This window comes from Nicotiana tabacum, chromosome 7 (genome assembly GCF_000715075.1).
Source record: "Nicotiana tabacum cultivar K326 chromosome 7, ASM71507v2, whole genome shotgun sequence".
Taxonomy (NCBI): Eukaryota; Viridiplantae; Streptophyta; class Magnoliopsida; order Solanales; family Solanaceae; genus Nicotiana; species Nicotiana tabacum.
In genome coordinates this window covers 91959913-91978581 of record NC_134086.1, presented here as the reverse complement: position 1 = coordinate 91978581, position 18669 = coordinate 91959913, and the positions used below count along the sequence as shown (strand labels likewise).

The 18669-nt window shown below is 37.0% G+C and overlaps 1 pseudogene; it reads right to left on the bottom strand.

Moving 5' to 3' along the window:
• Positions 1-11503: 11503 nt before the first annotated feature.
• LOC107775672 (very-long-chain aldehyde decarbonylase CER1-like) lies at positions 11504-17071 on the bottom strand (annotated as a pseudogene).
• Positions 17072-18669: the final 1598 nt, after the last annotated feature.

The following is an 18669-nucleotide window of genomic DNA, read 5'->3' as shown; positions in this document are numbered from 1 at the left end:
CCGACCCCTAAGTTGTGCTGGCAATGGGGTGCTGACCCCTAGAGGGACGGACTGTAACCAAATCAAGTACTCCTAAGTACACTCGGGCCTGCCAACATCCTCTACTAATGTACTTTTCTTCATCCTCTTTGCATTGTTCCAGTATTGCACATACTTGATTTCGTCAACCGCCTTTTTACTAAAATTCATGATATGCCTCCGAAGATTCAAAGTTGAAGTCTCCTCTTGTCTTCTACCCAACTACCGCATTGCCCTAACGGGAGTGTACGGCCTGACACACTTGAGTCCTATCAGCATCAGGAAAGGCTGCATGAGGCACCCTACCAAGGGATCAACCAAAGGTAGCCAAAGGTAAGCCCACAAAACATTCCCATTTGTCCTCAAACCAAGGAACTCAATCCAAGTCGTGACGCCTACTAGGTATGTAAACTTAGGAGATTTCATCCTACGCTCGATGCATACCACCCGATCCCTCAAGTCACGGTCGATGGGACAAAGTAAGGAAGCGGTGTGCAAATGCTCCATCATCCACAGTTGTAGCAAAAGGTTACTTCCCTCAAAATATCTGACACCTCCCCTGACCTCACTCAGGGCTCGGTACAACTCTGCTAAGATCATCGGCACAACGGTAACAGTTTTGCGTTGCTTCTCATGAAATAGTGCCATTACCACTAACTGCAGATGGGTGCTAATGTGCCTCTCGTCTAATGGAAAAACCAATAATCTCAACAAAGCAAGGCTGAAAGCTTCGAGGCGACGTCTTTGCCACTTTGCCTTGGTTGTGCAGAACTCATACCAAAAGACATCAAAACTATCATGTGGTCCAAATCTAGCAAACAAATAATCCAAGGATATCCAAGACTGCTCGAGACATTTTAAATGCTTATTATCTTTCAGGCCCAGGTCGCTGAGGAATCCTGTCCTAGAGTGGTCTCGGAGAAATATCATGTCCTTGCCTATATAGCTTAAACGAGTGAAACCGGATATTTCCGCCAAGGAAGGAGTCATCTCACACTCTCCAAATCTGCAAATCAAATTTTGCGGATCCCAATAAGTCAGCATCGCCTCCACTAAGTCTGGGCGAGGTGTGATATCAAGAAGGGAAGTTAGGGTGCCCAATTTCTGCATTAACTCATGCTGCTCTAACAATGAAAACATTTTCCACCACTTGATCAATTTCTTGGGAATCTATACTACCATCAGCACTTTGGATCGAATCAGCGGGTCCATACCTGAATGAAGAGAACATGGTTAGCGACTCGGGACACTACATGACACAACAACATTTCCTAGTGGACAAATGCAAGACACAATTAGGCTATAAATTGCAGATTGGCCTAAGTGGCTGAAAGTGACTATTAGTGCAAACTTGAAAAGGTTGACTTCTAATGCATGAAAAATACTCCATTTAAAGCTTAAATGACTCCAACATCCCAATGATCATGGCCTTAAAAATTACTTTGCGGAAATTGACCCTTTTTTGCAAAAATGGCTGATATGGCCAAATGTGGCTAGGGACGCAAACACGACATGGATGGACCTTAAAGTGATATGACACCGAGTTGAAACTCAAGATCCTAAGACATGGGTAATTGAACCACTTTTGCGAAAATAACTCTATTTTGCAATAATGGCCGATGTGGCCAAAAGTGGCTAGACATGCAAATTTGACAGGAATGAACCTTAGAATTGAGAGGACACTTTATTGTAGACTCAGGGCTTTAAGACAGGAGATAACAAACTACTTTGAGAAAAATACTCCTATTTTTACAAAAACGGTCGATGTGGCCAAATATGGCTATACATGCAAGATTTGGCTACGACCCCGGAAGCCAAGAAACTAGGACCTACTAGGAAGACCGGACCCTATGTGGGTTGCCTACGTATCCCTCCCCGGAAGACGAGAATCAGGTTCGCGTAGTTCGGGAAGATGCAACTAATTTGAAAAAAACTATATTTTTTGTCTTTTCGAAAAATGACGAAAAATGTAAAAACTTTTGGATTTATTTTTTCATTTTTTTGAATTTTTGGAAAATTATGAAAAATGTAAAATCTTTTTGGATTTTCTTTTTCTCTTTTTTTTTGAATTTTTTGGAAAATAATGGAAAAGTGTAAAATCTTTTTGGATTTTCTTTTTCTTTCTTTTTTTGAATTTTTGAAAAATAATGGGAGAGTGTAAAATCTTTTTTGGATTTTTCATTTTCAATCAATTTTTTTTATTTTTGGAAAACTATGAAAGAAAGATGCGAGTAGGCCCTACTTGCTTCATTTTTCACCCTTCTTTCCAAGACATCGGTCCGCCAAATGACCTTTTTACCCTCACAGATGCAACATTTAGCACATAGAATGATTAAATATCATTTTGGGTCATGGGCCCATTTTGACAAAATTTGCACAGGCTTCCTGCAAAGGGACACGGTACCTGGGACCGAGCCCTACTAGGTCTAAATGACATGATGCAAATAAAAATGACCTAAAGGCTGACCTAAGTTTGGGTTCACTAATAAGGCAATTCGGGGGAGCGTATGGTCGATGGTTGCTGCTCAAGCTTTCCACCCACTCCATACGTCTGACCCCCCCCCCCCCCTCCCTCTAAAATAAGGGTGACTCAACGAAGAGTTCGTGTACGCGACGCATACTCCGAGACTTGTTACAGAAAGAATTGACCGGGTAATGCATATGATGACAGTTATAAAGCAGTAAACACATAAAGCAAAAATTGTACACACATAAACAACTAGCAAATAACAAAATATAAAAACATAATAAAAATTAAGCAAAGCTAATGAAAAAACATTAAAACCTCAACCAAATATTCTAAAAGCCAACAAAATCAAGTACTAGCTCGAACCCGCAAGTTCCCCAGCAGAGTCGCCACAGATGTCACACCCTTTTTTTCAAAACAAACTTCACTTAACCCTCTTAATTAATAAAAAAGATTTCGCAAAGCTCGAAAGGGTTTTTCAATTTCAAAAGTGACAAAATTGCGTTCAAAAGGAAATAACTCAGAGTCGCCACCTGACATTTGATTTCGGTGTGTCAGGTCACCATTTTTCTAAAAGTAATTTTTTCCTTTCAAAACACTTGAGACTCCAAAACTAAGTCTGCACCAGAGATTTGGGTAAGGGGGTTCATTTGACTCGGGGGGAAGGTGTTAGGCACTCCTCAAGACCCGTGAAGGTCACGGTTACGTACTCGATCTAGTTGGTTTTTAAAGCATTCAAATTGAGGTGAAATCACAGAAAAGGAAAACAAATACCAAAGAGGCTCGAGGTTGTTCCCACCTAAATGAAAGAAAATTAAAAGAAGGAAAATTAAAATTCTAAATTACGCTACTTCTTCTACGATGTTCGTCACGACTTCCAATTACAGAATACTAAAGGGCATTGCCCGGAATAAAATATATACAAATCTTTCGGGGCATTCTCCGGATAAATTTAACTAAGGGAACGACATCTCGCCTCAAAACGAACAAAACGTCCTAATATTGCCTACCTAAGTGATGACGGCCTAATCATTCTACTAGCGAATCGATTGATAAAATGAGAATAAATAGCAACACAAATTATCCTAAGACAAAAATCATCTTTTAACTCTTGCTAACAAAACCCCATTAACTTTATGGCAGCAGAGATTCTTTCATCAATTTGTGGCTCTTAACCGTTCTTAATAAATTCAGCCCAAACGTTGCTAGGATAAAATTATAGCCCACGCAAGTTAACTAGATTAGTCCCCTAGACCTCATTTGTATCACATTTCCCTGAAATCAATTAACTGATAACAAGGATACAAGTCAGGATAATGGACTAAATAAAGGAACGGAATTGCGGACAAGCAATCAAACGAAAAAAGGAAAAAATATAACAATCAGAGTGCATTCATCTTCATCCAACATTCACAAGAATCACATGATAAGCATTCAAAAAGCAGAGTAAGAATTGGACCTCAATGTCGAGTCGAAACTCTTCTGAAAATTAGATGAATGGCAGAACTACGAGCCAAATAATACAGCAGTTTCAAAAGGTTATTTGAAGCAAAACTGAAAAACTGGTGACGGGACCTGGACCGTGATCCTCGTCGGCAACCTTGAACCTTCACTGACCAACTTCAAACCAAACCTCAAATGGAAACGAACCAAGATGGAACCTCGAACAACGATTTGCCGAGACGCTAAGAAATGGACTATGGTTTTCCGGCAGTTATGGTGAGAAAGCGATACTCGTTGCCGGCAAAAATAAAAGTGACGGAGCTTTATTTTTGCTTTACATAACCTAAAGTTAGTACTTATGTGACTATGAAAAAAAAAAGGAAATCAAATGAGAAGATGAGTGTTTAAATGTGTTTCTGGGTGTTGGAGTCTTGGTGTGGAAGAGGACTTATGCGGCGTTAGGGATTTTTGCTCCTACTATTTCTTGCTACTGTTCCGTTCCTACCTCTATTTGTGCCGTTCCTCATCACTTTATTTATCGCTCCCCCTTTTGGGTGTGTTAGATGCCTGTGCTATATAAGTCCAAGGGGTGAGAATTATGCTTGAGGGCAAAAAAAAAGAATCCTCCAGAAATAAAACGTCTGGTCCCCCTCAATTGAAAAAGATCAATCCTTTGCATTACCGGGACCGTGCACATGAAAATAGGAGATGCATAAGAATGAAATCCAAAATCTGTTAATGGGCATGTGAATGTGATTATGTGGCAATAGGTCATTGGCAAAAATTAAATAAATAAAAAAAGCACGTGGGTATGAGGGCAAAAAATAAGGGAAGGGATCACTTAAATTTCCTTTCTTGCCTCTGCTTTTGCTTCATCCATTCTTTGCCTCCTTGATTCCTTTTCCTTTTGTTTTGCTTTATTTGGTTTGTTCTTTTTTTTTCATTAATGGTAATATAAAATTACTACACAAAAATACTAGTTATCTATAATAAGTAATATTAGAAAGAGAAATAAAATAATTATATTAAAGAAATCTAAATAATACTCGGTATTTACTAAATACTTATAACTTAATATTACACTAAACCAAGTAAAAATATTTTTGAAACTTTTCTTTTTGATCCTCTGTAAGATAAAATAAAATAAAACTAACTAAACAAAATATCAATAATCTAAAATAAAGAAAATATTTTTGTAGTTTTCTTTTAGTTTTTAAGATAAAATAAGGCAAAGAAGTTTAAAAATAGCCAAAATAGCAATATTAGACCTAAAATAAATATATAAACGCTAAAATATGTAAAATTTTGAGGAGGGTCAAAAATCACATGTCTACAGGAGGGAAGTGAGAAGGACGAGGGTTCATCCGCTCGCATTCCGTCAACCGGTGCCTTCAGCCCGGCCCGCACCAAAAACTATTATAGGCGAGGGCGTACGGAGTATGGCCGCTCGTCAGACCACGCCCGCGGTCGAAGCTGTATGCTTGGAGGTTACTCATTAGCCGGAGACTCCAGTCGCATCAGTCCATTCAACTAGCAAATCTTCTCGCGTCGGTAGTGAAGAGGCCCCATCAAAGAGACGAAGGGTAGTGTTGGAAGGGGATTCTCTAGTTGAAACATCTTCGAGGGGCAACCTTGCCTCGACGTTACCCGAAATCCACGGTGGTGACAACCTGTACGTGGGGATAACACCCGTTGCGATCGTTCAATGGGCTATTGTGGCAGAGGGACGGAGTTCTAAGGCTGTCATTACTATTTCAGGCGGCCCATCGACATCTCGGCAGAACCGCGTCCCTTCTTCGACCAATGAGAGGGGGAAGGGAATCATGGTTGAAGATTATGAATCTGACTCCGACATTAGCCCTGAGGACATGAGGATATTCGAGGAGGGCTTTACCAGGACTGAGGTAAGAGCGAAAGGCCCTTCCTGCATACTTGAATTTCCATTGGATTTCAACCTGCTGCAGGACACGGTGGATTTGGTGCCGCAGTTCGATCTTCTATGCTCCGTCACTGATTGCGGAGCTCTTCAGAATGTCAGCGACTCTGAATTGTCATGCGGTGTGGCCGCGATGGGCCTAAGGGTGAGTTCACTTTTGTTTTCTTTATTTTGTGACCTTTATCTTTACTAACTATTTTTTTCCCTCTCTTTTTTTTAGACTTACATGCTGGAGATCGAGAGTGCTCGTTGGGCTGAGATGCGGGCCGAGATTTTTCTGAAGATGGTCAAAAAGTATCGGCGGTATCGCAACAGGTGTCATGAGATGCGCGAGTAGCTTAGAGTGGGTGCTAGTACCCAGTCCGCCAGGGAGGAGTTGGAGAAAAGAGATGAGGAACTGATGTGGTATATCCGTAGATGCAGTGAGTTTGAGGCGGGCAAAGGGGTTGCCGCGGAATGCGAGGACCTTCAGGCCAAGGTACTGTCTTTACGAGCTGAGCTTGGGCAAAATGCTGGTAGAGTCGACGCTCTCAGTGCAGAATGGGCGGAGAAGGTGGCCGATCTGGAAAAGAAAGTGGCCAAGTTGGAAAGAGTCGAGGGTGCTCGAGTGTCGGCTTTAGCGAGGGTGGCGGCACTAGAAGATACTATACGTGTCCTCAAGTCAGAGCAGGAATCTGAGAGGGCGATGGCCACGCTAAGGCAGGCACGGCTCGAAGAGTGAATTGGTGAACTTGATCGGGATGCTTCGAGCTTGGGAGACCAAGTTGTGGCTTTTGAAGCTGAGAAAGCGCAGTTATTGGCTCAAGCTCTCCCTCAAGAGTCTGCTTCGGCTACTGTTCCCTGCCGCCTGTATGAGCTATGGGTCCATGCTGAGGCCCAACGTGATATATACAAGGGTTTGTGGAAGGCGGAAAGTATTCCAGAGGCTGCCTTTAAAAATGCTCGGGCGAAGGCACGTGAGGCTCGTATTGCTTGTGGTTATGACCATGCGATACAGGAGGCTGGTGAGGGCGTTGATATTGAGGATGAGCTTCCTGATGATGATGATGGGGAGAACGGCGAATGACACCGAATGAATCTTTGTTGATGCTTCTGTACTTAGTTTTTTTTTTTGTTCTTTTGTTGTTTATTTTCATCTTTTTCTTGAGGGCCATTTTTGGCCCTTTGTAAGGTGTGGTTGTTGTGCACGTACATTTAACTAAAATAGTTGTTTCGCGTTTTTTTGTGTATCTTTTTTTCTTTTTCCTTCTCTCCCATTTCTTTGTTTTTTCTTCCTTGGGGAGAAGATCTTCGAATTTCTCCGTGACGAGTCTCTGATCTTCTAATTGGGAATTCGAACGAGGGCAGATCTAGTTTGCTTGATCCGAACGAAGTCGGATTTTGTTGTGTGAGTTCGAAAGAAGTCACTTCGAATCTGCAAGTTCGGACGAGGTTGACTTCTGATTTGCCAACTTGGGCGGAATCAACCTTGATTTGTATATTCGAATGAGGTCGAATTGGCTTGCCAACTTGGGCGAAGTCAATCTTGACTTATGTATTCGAACGGGGTTGAATTTAGACTTGCCAACTTGGGTGAAGTCAGTTTTGGCTTATTTATTCGAGCGAGGTCGAACTTAGAGTTGCCAACTCGGGCGAAGTCAGTTTTAATTCATATATTCGAGCGATGTCGAACTTTCCTTTCATTTGGCGATGGCCGATAGCCGTAGGGTGTTAATTCGAGCGAGGTCGAAATTGTAACCCATTGTAAATTCGAGCGAGGTTGAACTTTCCTTTCATTTGGCGATGGCCGATGGCCTTAGGGTGTTAATTCGAGCGAGATTGAAATTGTAACCCGTTGTAAATTCGAGCGAGGTCGAACTTTCCTTTCGTTTGGCGATGGCCGATGGTCGTAGGGTGTTAATTCGAACGAGGTCGAAATTGTAACCCGTTTGTAAATTCGAGTGAGTTCAAACTTTCCTTTCGTTTGGCGATGGCTGATGGCCGTAGGGTGTTAATTCGAGCAAGATCGAAATTGTAACCCGTTGTAAATTCGAGCGAGATCGAACTTTCCTTTCGTTTGGCGATGGCCGATGGACGTAAGGTGTTAATTCGAGCGAGGTCGAAATTATAACTCGTTGTATTACTTTTATTGGAGAACATTACTCGTCGCCGTATTATTTATGTGTGCGTCGGGTTGAGTCTCGGTTTGTTTAACTTTGCTTTCACTGGAGCCACAGATGGCGCTAAATTGTTTGGCCAAAGGGTATTAAATTTTTTGTTAAACTAATTAATGAAGAAGATAGAGGATAAATCTTTGCCGAGGATAATTAACTCTAGATCTAAGTACGCCATATAAGAGAATAAGATATAATCAAATTTATAAATGTGTGGTATCATATAAGATATCAAATATAAATGATAGGCTTGCATTCTTAACATATTATCCCGTAATGTGGTGATGAAGACGGAAAAGATGGAATGCCATCGACAATAATGAGATCTATCTTTGTTGACTCAATAATCACGATTGCAGAGATTTACATTTTCTATCTAAGTCTTTTCTTGGTTTTCTTTACCTCTTCTCTCTCTAGGAGAGCAGCCCCCCTTTTCTTGTCTTCATACCTCCTATATATATTATCAATATTCCCTTTTGCCCAACGGCCTTTAACCAGAATGTCTTCATCCCTTGGTTGTACTTCACGTCGCCTCCCTCATGTATCACGACATTTACTTTGCCATACAAGTTTTTTGACTGCTCGATCTCGACAGTGGCCGAGATGCTCGTTATTATTACACCTTGTGATACGACCACATCTTAATCGACCTCTTACCATTCCTTTTAGCACTAATCCACGTGTGATCAGATTTTGACCCATAGAGACATCATCAGCTTCTTTCCTTTTGACAACTTTCTTTCCTTTTGTTGATACCTTGGATTTCTGCAATCATTTAAATAGGTTGTCATCGTTGAAAGTTAGATTTAGATTTAACAACCACATGCATTTGTGTTCGGACAAATATTTGGTGGTTTCATCTACCTTCTTCACCGCCCCTAATGCAGCCACCTCAAAACATACGGACAATCTTAGCTGGTTCAATATTATCCATACTACGGACAATACATGTTAGTCTGTACTTGTCACTTGTCATGAGTTGATAATAATTAAAAGGAAAATTTGTGACCATTAATTTCCTCAGTAATTTAACAAGGAGAACTTATGCATGATGTTCAACTATGTAGAAACTGATGAATTGATATAGCAGAAAAATATTTGTATGAATATTTGATGCGTTGCTCCTCTTCTGTCGTTTTATTTAGATGTTCATAGTTTGGTAATTTGAAGGTGTGCATATATATATATATCAAAGTTTTGTAATCAAAATAATATAGTAGTATTTTTTTTTTGGTATTCCTGAATTAAGATTAACATATCAAAATTTACACATATTTAATGATTACAATATTGATTTTAAATTTGAAAAATGGATAATTAAGCTACCGTTTGGACATAGATTTAGTTGAAACTTGAAAAAGGAGTTTTTGAAGTTGTTTTGAAAAATAATTTTTGGAAGTTGAAGTTGTGTTTGGACATGCATTTTATTTGAACAAAAGTTCAAATTTTGTGAGTGGATTGAAAAAATTTCACCCAAAAACTGTCTTAAACCAGTTTTTGGGAACTTAAAAAAAAGAATTAGTAAATTTTTTTCAAAAACTGATTATATTCCATGAACAATAATATTTTCAAAAAAAAAATTGAAATAAAAAGTTTAAAATCTATGGCCAAACGGGAGCTAAGATTGGTTGTTCTTTCAGTATCTGAATATATATAAATAGAACATTTGAAGAAAATAGTTGTACTTAATAAAATACTAAATTAGCAAAATATTGGAGAAAATTCCACTTTACGTGGTCTTGTTTTCTCAAGGCTCGTGTGAAGTGCTTTATTTAGTTTACCGGACTTTCTTTGTAGAGCCAGCTTTAAATGTGTGACGTTGACTCGCGTCTGCCTTTGTATATTTCTAATGTGTTATGAAGAAGTTCGGTGGTAAATTATTGATTCCGGATTTAAATCTTCTTTTTTCCCCTTAATTAGAGAAGATTTGGGGTTCAGGCAATTGGGAATTGACATTGGCATGCCAACTTTTACTCATATCCCTTGAAAACCATATTCTGTTCTTTTCCTTTGACCATTTTAGTTTTCGCTTATAATTGATGCGACGAGCAAGACTTATAAATGGCTTTTATGATTTGTTCAAAGGTTAAATCTTGCTCTTTATTTGTGATAGTTTTATACTTTAATATCATACAAGAGGGATGATTTGTGTGCTGCTCAATTTTTGCGTGCACTAAATTATCGAAGAACTTGGTTCTTCTATGCATTTCTTACACTACAGTTGTGGAATAAATAATGCAAATAGTAAAGAACATAGAGATTTTACGTGAAAAATACCCGACTCAAAAGGTGAAAAAATCACGACCTACTACCCAGTAGGATTTTTCCCAACACTTCACTACAACTCTGAGCCAACGACAAAGTTTATAAACCTATTGCAAACCTAAGGATTAAACTCTAACCCTTGTAGCAACACGTCACGGGCTGTTGCGACTACTTCAAGCTAACTCTAACTTGAATAAAATAACTCAATTACCTAGTACAATTTGCTTCTAAAGAAAGCTGAAAGGTACAACTCAAAATGCCTACTACACTTTGAAGTAGAAAGAAAAACAGCACATAAAACTATTTATGGAATTGGTTCTTCAATCTGGTTTGTGCCTCTTCAGGTTCATACTCTTAAATCTCAGAGGAATTGTTCACAGAATACCTTACTATTTTGCTCTCAATTTGTGCTTTCATCTTTATGTGTGTGATTGCCTATAAAAGAAACACAACTTATATTTATAGAGCTAGTAGAACAAGGATTAACTAGAGTTCTAATTCTTTATTTTTCCTTGATGGAAGAGTTCAGCTATCTTTAATTTCTAACTCTTGCCTTATCTTGGATAGAGTTCTCTTCAAGTAAGGGTCATGTTACTTATCAAATATGCAACCTTTTTGTTTAGGAATTATCAGCAATAACCACTTATACTTATCCCTTGCACATACATGCTTTTTGTTTGAATCTGACTGTGGCATGTATATACTGTCCATGAACTTGGTTCATGTATGGGTTCTTTCTCAATCATCAAAACCAAAATCGGTGATGTCAACACTTTGTTTGACGAGACAATCACTAGCTGAATGTTACAATCAATAACCATGGTCAAAGCACAGAGAGAAATTCGAAGACTATACTGTGGTATGCATTTTTGCATGGAACAGAGTAACTGTTAGTATTTGCTCCGGCGCATTTAAGAATCCCCTCTTTTTTCTTTTATACGAACTTTGTGAATCACAAAACAATATACTGGAGGCTCTTTAAAAGAGGTGCTGATACCATATTTGTAACAAATTTGTTATTAATTGGGAGTTCTTAATTCACAAAGGAAACCTGGAAATCCAATGAGAATGGAAGAAAATAAAGTTAATGGGAAAGAAAAGGGAGAAGGTTGTTAATCAATAGAAGTCATCATTCATGTTCCAAAATTTGTTCATATTACATCTTATATAACGCATACAGAGCTAATGCAAATGGCTGATATACTTGACCACGGATCCAAGATATGATCATATATAAAAAACAACCTATATTTCTAGTTGTTGGATTCAATAGCAGAAGCCAATGTTAATGGGCAAAAACCATGATCGAGACTAGCTTTCCATACTTTGTCAATATCAAACATCATGTTGCCACACTCGTGCTCTTTCCAACCTTCCAAGGCGTGCAAAATCCCAGCTATTCTCCACGCACTCATCACTCTTCTTGGCAGCCAATTCTAAAATTATAATAAATTCAATCGTGATCAATTTCTTTTACTATGATATGTAAGACGATAAAAAAATTAAAGAGAAATAAAGGATATTGGATAACCGTTTCTAACCTCACAAGAGTCTACATTTTCAAGATGTTTTGGAGTAATCATAGCTGGTGTGCTGAAGTAGAAGCAATCCTTTCGAGCTTTACTTGGTGGGAATTGTGAATAAGGAATAAATAATGTTCCTTTTGGTGCTTTCAATTGTTCATCTTCACTTAATCCATCCCCTACTAGCCATGTCTGCAGCATAATCAAGAACCTCTTTTGGTTGTTATGACTTATCAAGATTCAGGAGTGTATACTTTTCGATGTATTTTGGTTTATACTTACCTTTGAAACATTATAAGATTTCGATAGGACCAACTTAGTTGCAGCCTCAGGGGTTAGCTTTGTTTTAAGTCTCTTGTACTCTTCTTCGTCTAACGTGACAACCTATATATAAAAAAATTACATTAGAAATGAGAAAAAGGAAAATGAATATTGTGGAGGAGATTGACAGTGATCACATATACCTGAATTCCTCCTTGGCACAAGGCTAAGGCAATAGAGTAAGCAACTTTGGACAAACGGCCTCGAAAGACAACCTGGGAAGTTCCCTTAGGAATGGAGTTTAGGACCACAGCAACAGCTAGGCTACTTCCATCTACCACCTTCACTTTCAACTGAGGATTCCTTCTTATGTAAAGTTCACCACTGCTATTCAGCTTCTCTTCCTAAAAGGTTACATTTGTTTTAGAAGCATTAATTAGTACAACTGAGACCCTCTCCGCCCAACAAAACATTGGATATAGGGTGAGATGAGAAAAAAATTCAATTTTTATTCTCCCAAAGAGTCAATGTTTGTGATAGCTAACAGATGTTTTGATAGATGTATGCAAGAAAATCACATGTTAAGAAGAATCATGTAATTCTCTCATATTTAAAGTAAGGTTAAAGCATAAACTTTTTCTACATATATATTTTGACATACCTGATTTAAGAGTCCAAGGCTCAAAACCTTTATGCCTTTCTCATCTGCTTCCATGATTGCTTCCTCGATCAAATTGTTAATAGTCTCTCTTTGCCATTTCATGAAATACTGCAACAAAGTCAAGAATCAGTACAAATAATAAATTTAAAATTGGACCTGCGTAGTGTAACAACAGTCCTGAATAGTACTGATTTACTTACCTGTATGCGATACTTTGGGATAGCCCAAGTTTGTAATTTGAGATTCTTGAACAAATTTCTCTCGACGATAAATGTGTGACCATTAATCCAAGTAATCATTATAGACCATAGTGTGACGGGCCACATTAACCAAAAATACCACTTAGAGGACTGAGGCTTCGAGGCCAAGGATGCTAAACCTAGACGAAGATGGTAGATGGATTCTGGGGTGGTTAGATGTGTAAGGTGCACCACATCAGGCACTTCAGCTTCCCTCTCAAGTGACTTTTCATACAATATATCTGATGACTTGTCTAGTGTATCATAAATATAGTCATACATTGGCATGAAAAGTGAATAATTTGTCCTAAATTGAGTGTGATGTAGTGAGTGATACCTGTGCCATCAACACAAATGATCTTAGTGACAAAAGAACAAATAAAATCTTCACAAATACGTACAATACTGCAGTGATCACTAACGTGCCCAATAATCTATAGGAATTTTACATTCAAAAGAAAACTTTCATTTCCATAAAATTTCAGTTACAATTACCTAATAAGTGACCTAATTGTATAAATATTTTGCATTAAGTTAAGCTTGTTGAAATATAGGGCAAGAAGACTCACGAGGGCGTATACATCAAGTACTTGAGAGGGGGAAACATAGAGAATATCCACTTAGGAATGAGCTCAAAGTTGCAATGCCCCATGTTGTTCATGAAATCAATGTAGGTGATGTACCCACCAAATGCAGTTATAGAAGCAGTTCCAGTGAGTGTAACGGTGAGTAATGGTATAGCAAAGAGCATGAAATATGATATGTGCTCAGCAAACGGATGAATTACAGCTGCCAAAATACCAACAAAAAAAATCTTTTATAAGTCCTCATAAAATATTTAAAAAATAATATATAGTAAAACGGTTTTGAGAGGACAACATACAAGTGATGGGCTCAGTAGCAATAGAGGAGTGGTGATGGGAATGGTAACGAGAGTAGAGAAAATGGTGATGCAAAGCTCTGTGAAGCCAATAATAGAGAAATTCGACAGGACCAATATGAAGCAAGGCAATAATAATAATGCCATCAGTCCTCCACAAAGGCAAGTGATGAGCTTGTTCCAGCAACAGGTATCCGATATATTATATCAGTCCATTAAATATGATCTGATCATCCCTACAAAATCATATATTCAACCTTAAATCAGTCATGCCATGTACAATTAAATTTGTATTTGCTTGCCTTTTGTTGGATCCTTTTTAGTTAAGAGTCCAAGAACCTAATAAATGGAGTATACAAGGTTTATAGGTATGCGCCAACCGAGAACAAAATTAATTCTGTAAGGTGAAAGCTTATATTATGACTCTTACCAAAATAAAAACTTATATTATGACTAAACCTTTCCAAAGCTTTAGGAAATCTAAATATTGCACCATAAATGCCAACTTTAGGAAAGCTTTAGAGAAGAGTTTTTTCCCACTTGCGCTATATTTTATTCATGTAAACTTACAATCTTTTTGCTCAAACCTTCTCAACACGATTGTTTTTCATATGCTTATGTCATTGGTCCGGCAGGCAGTACATGTTGGCGGTACCGGCCGCTGGTGGTGGAAGCTACTTGAATTTCTACCAAGATCTTAGAGACTTAGATACCATTTGAAGAAAAAATAGTGCACTCGTAAACTCAAAGATCTCAAAATTATCTACAATTTTGGATTGGCTTATTTTAAATGTTTATTGGCTTTTAAGAACTTTTTTATTTTGTGTGGTGTTTGGCAATGATAAAAGGTGCTTAAAAGCACTTACTTTTAGGCATAAAAAGTATAAAAATAAGTCAAAGGCCAAAAGTTGGGTATTACCAACTTATGGTTTTTGGCTTTTAGCTTGAAAGCTACACTTTTATAAGCCAATCCAAACACCCTCTAAGATTCTTATAATAACTTTGAATTATTTTTCAACATATACTAAAGATGAATAATAATATAAGCGAATTGGTGATTCTTAAAATCTTTGAGTACTAAAGATTAATAATTATTTTTTTAATCCAAATGTCTGGTCCGCTTTGAAACTGGATTAATCTGCATTTGCGCTGTAAATTTTTACTTTGGAGGGTAACACGCTTCCAACCAAAGGTAACACCATTCTCGGGCTCAACCCAAGACCTTTACTTGAGAATTGAAAAGTACTTACAACTCCACCACATCCCTTAGTAGTATAATAATATCTTAGTGTTAGTGGAGCAAGTAATGTGAAGTTAAAAGTTAAAATAATTACAATAAAATTAACACCTGAGATGAATGAAGGCGTAAGGCTAGGAAGTACATACCAGTTGCTTTCTCTATCAACTTGATCAAATTCGATGCTTTTATCAACAATTCGATTATTATCTCTGTCAACTTGATCAAATTCGATGCTTCTATCAACAATTCGATTATTACCCCTGGCAGTCCTGTAACGGGATAGAGATATCCATATTTGGTTGTGAATCACTCTCGAGAGTAGAAGTGGGAGTATGATTATGTATATAATGTCCCTCTGGCTTTCATCTTTGCTCATAAAGTATGTGTATATGCTGTGACCCACAAATGGTGCCAAAACCAAGTACTTCATTCCAGTCAAATCAATATTGTAAAAAAGTTAGCAGAATCCTTGCTATAATAAATTAATGATTAAAACAAAAACATAAAAGCCACAAAAAGAAAAAAAGAAAAAATAAAGGCAATGAGTTGCCAGTACTAATACCAAAACAGACCTTAATTATTTTGTAGAATTAACTCTATAAAACACTAGCTACGTACTTACTTAATAAGAAAATAGTACAATGTTTTCCTGGAACTTGTCACATTTAATAAATCTTTATTAAAGATAAAAAGGCTCAAAAGAATTCTTTTTTTCTCTTTTGGCCGACCGTACATCCCCCTAGCTAGCTCCCGTATGAACTTTTTTTTCAAAGAAATGATACAGAAAAGAATAGGAAAAACACAAACAATTAAACACAATATAATCTTCTCGTTATGTTGGACTGGAAGAACTCAGTGCAGTGCCGTAGAAATATGATGCATTAAAGGAATAGGGTATTTCCAACAAGAGAAGAAGAAAGAAGAGAAGCAAGTTGTTAAGCTACTCTGACAAAAATCAGAATTTGAACTTTACGGATTCAAGTTCGAAATACTATGACGTTATGTTTGATTTATTGGGTTCAGATTTTATTACTTGTACTTATTTAGTTAATTTTCTGCATCCGCATCTGCCTCAATATACTTAAGGGTTGTTTGGTAGGATGCATTAGATAAGCTAATGCATGCATTAACTTTGTGTATTAATAATACATTGTTTGGTAGATATTTTGAACATATGCATTAGTTATGCAGGCACTAGTTATACATCTTATTTTGTATTATCCTATGCATAACTAATGCATAGAAAACAATGGTATTAGCAATGCAATGGGTTTTAATGCTTGCATTAGCTTAGTTAAAGACAAAATTGTCCTTCAAAATTTATGCTTGATTAAAATATGCTAGTTAATATATTAATGCAAGTTCAAAATAATTCAAATAGTGAGAAATAAAATTATATCCCTAGTAAATAAATAAATAAATACTTAGCATATTTCTTTTTCTATAAATAAATATTTAATTTTATTTTACAATATAGGTAGACAAATAAAATAATTTTTTAAAGCTTTTTCATATAAAAACATTTCTCAACATATGTTTCTTTTAAAAAGTTAGAGTGTGGACTAGTTTTGAGGGCATTTTTGTAAACAAATAATTCTTTTAGAAACTATGCAATGCTTTAATACATCAAACCAAATAATGGATAAGAAATATGTCAGTATAACTAATACCAGCATAACTAATGCAAACATAACTAATATCAGCATTACTAATACATCATATTCAACATCATTCTTATGTACCCTGCCAAACGACCCCTTAATTTAAACATATGATCACGTATTGACGGGAAAAGATTAACGGGAAAAAATAGTTGGGGAATTCAAGAAAGATTACCTTGAAGTTTCCAAGAAATGTCCATGGCCAATCAGTGAGAATGCCAGGTTTAGAAGCCATGCTTTTGTACAGCTTCTTCCTTGCAAAATAAAGTGCTTGTAGTTTTGGCCACCTTAGATTGTTCTTCCTTTGTGTTCTCTTAAAAGCCTTTGCTTCCACTGCATTATATAGAGAACTCTATTACATCTAACAACCGTCCAATTAATGGCCTTTCGTACAACCACCCACCCACCCCCACCCCCACCCCCCAAACCCACGAGCACAAGCACATGTTGACAACGGAGTTCATCACTTGGACATGAAGGCACACTCCATAGGCTAAGGCACATGTTCGTATGGCACAACTTGGTCTAAAGAAAGCAATTAGTATACATGTGTGTTTTACTAAAGATGGTGTAATACTTATTTCTCCTGCAACTTGTAAAGTACTTCCTTTTGGACTCTCTGCATATAAAGCCGGACAGATTCATTATTTACTTTGCTTAATTGGTATGATGATAATTATACAGGATTATACATATACTATATATATGTCCGTTATTTTTAGTTTAAGTATTTGGGTGAGCCGCTATTTAAGTTAATTTTTTACATGCTTTTAACTTTGTAAGTGACTTCTTACATAGATCCTTGGGGTCGTTTAGTTGGGGAACAAGTTATTGCATAATTAATCATCTTGGGATTAGTTATCCAGAGATTGTTATTCCGCCCTCCCGTGGAGATAAAGATAACACTACAATACGGGGATAACTAATCTCAGGATTAGTTATACCACGATTTTAGGAACAAACTCATTTCAAATTTAATCCAGAATTAATTATCCTGTATTCCTCGTACCAAACAACCCCTTACAATTTCACGTGACAAGGGTGTATAAGCGAAAAATTGAACGAGCTCGAAGAAACATTGATAACATAGCCAACAGAAGACCGAAATATCTGTGACCGGTCGGGTATTACGGCGGGAATCTCGGCACATATCAATAAGGAACCGGCAGTTGGCAATTCAACAGATTTTTTACCTTTTATAGAATTGTACCTAAAGTAGGACTCATCTATCTAATAATTTATTTGACACATGGTAACATGCATTCCAAAGCAATACATTATTATTTCTCTCTTTAAGCTCTTATTCTTTTGTATCTTGATACTGATTGAAGTGCATCCAGTTTGAGTGTGACTGGCTTTCCAAGACTGTAACTATTCAATTCGTGTGGTTTGAATTTAATTTATCATTGTTTATTTCAATTGCAACTTAATTTATCGATTTGTGTCAAGTTAACCCGCATATCCTTAAAACCACTCACAAATTCAATTATTATCCAATTTTGAGGGTGAGCAACTTTGACTATCACTTTACGCGTTTATATTATTAATCTATCCCTTTTAATTTAAGACAAATGAAACAAATTTAAATTTGTGATCTAAACATATTACGTATTTCATTTGTGTGATTGTAAATTTTTTATACTTGTGGCATTAAATATATTATAATATTTATGTGGTTAGAAAAGTTTCTCACTAATGATAAAATAAAAAATATAAAGTTAATTATTTTCAATTTTAAAAGTATGTTATTATATTTGGAATAGATTAAAAAGGAAAGTATGTCAATAAACTGAACTAGAGGGAGTATTGTAATTCAGGGTGTATTGTACAAGCAAATCAAGCTATAGCTCTTGTTCTACATCTTTAATCTTAATGTAAAAGAATGTTTGCTTGAGTTCTTTTTGCAAAAATATAAATAAATA